Here is a 4,809-nt window from a genome sequence, read left to right as displayed (position 1 = left end):
TCTTGGAGGGAGACGTCGGTATATATGACCACGGAATCGGCGGCCATTGCATGGAGTTCGAAAAAGAAGAGCTGGCGCAGCTCGACATCCGAGAACTCGGACTTTGAGGATCGTAGCCAGCGACAGTTGACTTCCGCCTGGACAGGGGTCCAAGAAGGAGAGGAAAGCAGGCTGGGAGAGGGGACCAAATCATAAAGCCAGTCAAGATTAAGATTGACAAGTTGACGCCAGTATTTGAGGATCGTTGGAGCATTATGTGCCCAAAGTGACTGAGAGTGGCCACCGAAAACGTTATGTTGGCCCGAAAACCACACGTCCGAAAGGTGGCACAAATGTCCGAACAACAATTTGTTAAAGTTTGTCCTTTTATTTATTTATTTATTTACTTATTTATTATTATTAAATATTTGTAGACCACATTTCTTTTATTTGTTGTGTTGTTTCTGGAAAGAATGCATTCCTTTGGCCGCGCCTGTGTTCAGTGGTCTCCCTTCACACCCTTTCCTCGATTCACCCCTTTTGAGGGGAACCCTTTGTCCAGTATGGGACAACCGTATTCCTGACGCTAATTCCCGGGTCCTTTTAGATGTACGTGTGAAAGGGGAACCTATCTCCTGACCACAGGTTGCAATATTTGATCCAATTTCATGACGTAGATGAGTTTTTTCAATGGTAGATATTTAGTCTTTTAGTAGTTCCTATCTGGGGCGTAGGAACGTTCTAGAAGTTGGAGGGGGCAAAAATAAACGAAAAGTGGTCTGGAGAATGGTTTTTAATTTTAAATGGAATGTAGCTTCTCCGAATGCATGTGTACTTGTCATTACTATGTAAATTGACGGGAAAAGACTGAAATTTAAACACAAATGAGGTTCTATAAACTGTATATGCTTTTAAAATGATAATTTGACTCTTTTGAAGATTTCAACTGACCAAAGGTTGGAGGGGGCAATAACATAAGTTGCCCCTCCCAGCAATATTCTAGGGAGGGGCATTGCCCCCCCTGCCCCTCCCGGTTCCTACGCCCCTGGTTCCTATAACATTCCTTAGATTATGAATTCCTCCGACCGAAACGGTCCCTTTATTGTCATTTAAAAACGCGAAGCTAACTGCTGCCCTTTAACGTGAAATCCATATAGCAGTGTTTTTCGAATAAATTCCCAATTCTTTAAAAATGCGAGAAACGCGCTAGCGTGGCGCGTGTAAAAATAAAACAGTTAGTTTTTGAAATAAATCCGTTTGAAACAGAATGGTGAAGAATTTAGTCTTAGCGTAAAGATTACTAATTTTAAATTAACTCATTCTTCCAAGTATTTCAGGTCCCCTCAAACCCCTCGGTTATTTTTCAGTCTGTAATCGGACGGGGTCAGTATTTAAGCTCTCCCACATAGCTATAGACCTTTGGAATTTTAACTCAATGTTCACGGCCTGATTTCCAACTAAACGCGCCAAATTGAAAATACCTGACACGGTTATTAATCTAATTCAATTTTACTCATAATTCAATTTTATTTTATTCGACTTTGCACTTTCGCCTCTTTACTTCCCTTATCTATAATACCGGCTGGTCTCGGCTTTCAATTTATTTTCTCGACTTCCACCCCTATGCTTCCTTTATCTGGTTCGGATTGTTCCGACTTGCACCTATTTTCTTCCCTTATCTGTTGTTGTATATATATATATAATAGCTTTAATACCCGGCACCATAACAAAATCTTCTTCAGAAAACTTCGTATTTTTATTTCCTTCTGACGATTCTTCCAAATAAATTTTGGGAGAGCTAACTTTGAGTTTGTTCTTTCATTAGCCAACTGAAGAGCTAAATAAGATTTAAAAACCCGGTAAAACTCGCTTACTTTCAATACGCAAAAGAAAACCGAAAAATAATACGGTTCGCGAAAAGCAAAACTCAAAAGAATACTGAAAAATAATACGGTAAAGAATACGGGCAAAAAGCAAAACTCGCTAACTTTCAATACGCGAAAGAATACCGAAAAGTAATAGAGTAATATCGGCGTGACATATGTTGACGACACCCGTGATTTTTCCTATACATAAAAAACTTTCCTCCAAATGGCGGCCATAGCCCAAACCTAAAGAGCGATACTACTCTGTATGGTAAAGAATACGGGCAAAAAGCAAAACTCGCTAACTTTCAATACGCGAAAGAATACCGAAAAATAATACGGTAAAGAATACGGGCGAAAAGCAAAACTCGCTAACTTTCAATACGCGAAAGAATACCGAAAAATAATACGGTAAAGAATACGGGCAAAAAGCAAAACTCGCTAACTTTCAATACGCGAAAGAATACCGAAAAATAATACGGTAAAGAATACGGGCAAAAAGCAAAACTCGCTAACTTTCAATACGCGAAAGAATACCGAAAAGTAATAGAGTAATATCGGCGTGACATATGTTGACGACACCCATGATTTTTCCTATAGATAAAAAACTGCCCTCCAAATGGCGGCCATAGCCCAAACCTACAGAGCGATACTACTCTGTATGGTAAAGAATACGTGCAAAAAGCAAAACTCGCTAACTTTCAATACGCGAAAGAATACCGAAAAATAATACGGTAAAGAATACGGGCGAAAAGCAAAACTCGCTAACTTTCAATACGCGAAAGAATACCGAATAATAATACGGTAAAGAATACGGGCAAAAAGCAAAACTCGCTAACTTTCAATACGCGAAAGAATACCGAAAAATAATACGGTAAAGAATACGGGCAAAAAGCAAAACTCGCTAACTTTCAATACGCGAAAGAATACCGAAAAGTAATAGAGTAATATCGGCGTGACATATGTTGACGACACCCATGATTTTTCCTATAGATAAAAAACTGCCCTCCAAATGGCGGCCATAGCCCAAACCTACAGAGCGATACTACTCTGTATGGTAAAGAATACGGGCGAAAAGCAAAACTCGCTTACTTTCAATACGTGAAAGAATACCAAAAAATAATACGGTAAAGAATACGGGTGAAAAGCAAAACTCGTTAACTTTCAATACGTGAAAGAATACCGAAAAATAATACAGTAAAGAATACGGACAAAAAGCAAAACTCGCTAACTTTCAATACGCGAAAGAATACCAAAAAATAATAGGGTAAAGAATACGGGTGAAAAGCAAAACTCGCTAACTTTCAATACGCGAAAGAATACCGAAAAATAATACGGTAAAGAATACGGGCGAAAAGCAAAACTCGCTAACTTTCAATACGCGAAAGAATACCGAAAAATAATACGGTTAAGAATACGGGTGAAAAGCAAAACTCGCTAACTTTCAATACGCGAAAGAATATCGAAAAAAAATACGGTAAAGAATACGGGCAAAAAGCAAAACTCGCTAACTTTCAATACGTGAAAGAATACCGAAAAATAATACGGTAAAGAATACGGGCGAAAAGCAAAACTCGCTAACTTTCAATACGCGAAAGAATACCGAAAAATAATACGGTAAAGAATACGGGCGAAAAGCAAAACTTGCTAACTTTCAATACGTGAAAGAATACCAAAAAATAATACGGTAAAGAATACGGGTGAAAAGCAAAACTCGCTTACTTTCAATACGTGAAAGAATACCGAAAAATAATACAGTAAAGAATACGGACAAAAAGCAAAACTCGCTAACTTTCAATACGTGAAAGTATACCAAAAAATAATACGGTAAAGAATACGGGTGAAAAGCAAAACTCGCTAACTTTCAATACGTGAAAGAATACCAAAAAAATAATACGGTAAAGAATACGGGCAAAAAGCAAAACTCGCTAACTTTCAATACGCGAAAGAATACCGAAAAGTAATAGAGTAATATCGGCGTAACATATGTTGACGAAACCCATGATTTTTCCTAAAGATAAAAAACTGCCCTCCAAATGGCGGCCATAGCCCAAACCTAAAGAGCGATACTACTCTGTATGGTAAAGAATACGGGCAAAAAGCAAAACTCGCTAACGTTCAATACGCGAAAGAATACCGAAAAATAATACGGTAAAGAATACGGGCAAAAAGCAAAACTCGCTAACTTTCAATACGCGAAAGAATACCGAAAAATAATACGGTAAAGAATACGGGCGAAAAGCAAAACTCGCTAACTTTCAATACGTGAAAGAATACCAAAAAATAATACGGTAAAGAATACGGGTGAAAAGCAAAACTCGCTAACTTTCAATACGCGAAAGAATACCAAAAAATAATACGGTAAAGAATACGGGTGAAAAGCAAAACTCGCTAACTTTCAATACGCGAAAGAATACCGAAAAATAATACGGTAAACAATACGGGCAAAAAGCAAAAGTCGGTAACTTTCAATACGCGAAAGAATACCGAAAAATAATACGGTAAAGAATACGGGCAAAAAGCAAAACTCGCTAACTTTCAATACGTGAAAGAATACCAAAAAATAATACGGTAAAGAATACGGGTGAAAAGCAAAACTCGCTAACTTTCAATACGCGAAAGAATACAAAAAAAAAAATACGTGAAAGAATACGGGTGAAAAAAAAAACCTCGCTAACTTTCAATACGCGAAAGAATACCGAAAAATAATACGGTAAAGAATACGGGCAAAAAGCAAAACTCGCTAACTTTCAATACGTGAAAGAATACCGAAAAATAATACGGTAAAGAATACGGGCAAAAAGCAAAACTCGCTAACTTTCAATACGGGAAAGAATATCAAAAATAATACGGTAAAGAACACGGGCAAAAAGCAAAACTCGCTAATTTCAATACGCAAAAGAATTCCGAAAAGTAATAGAGTAATATCGGCGTGACATATGTTGACGACACCCATGATTTTTCC

This window comes from Leiobunum rupestre, chromosome 2 (assembly GCF_980474605.1).
Source record: "Leiobunum rupestre chromosome 2, qqLeiRupe1.1.hap1, whole genome shotgun sequence".
Classification (NCBI taxonomy): Eukaryota; Metazoa; Arthropoda; class Arachnida; order Opiliones; family Sclerosomatidae; genus Leiobunum; species Leiobunum rupestre.
Note: the sequence above shows the minus strand (reverse complement) of the source record.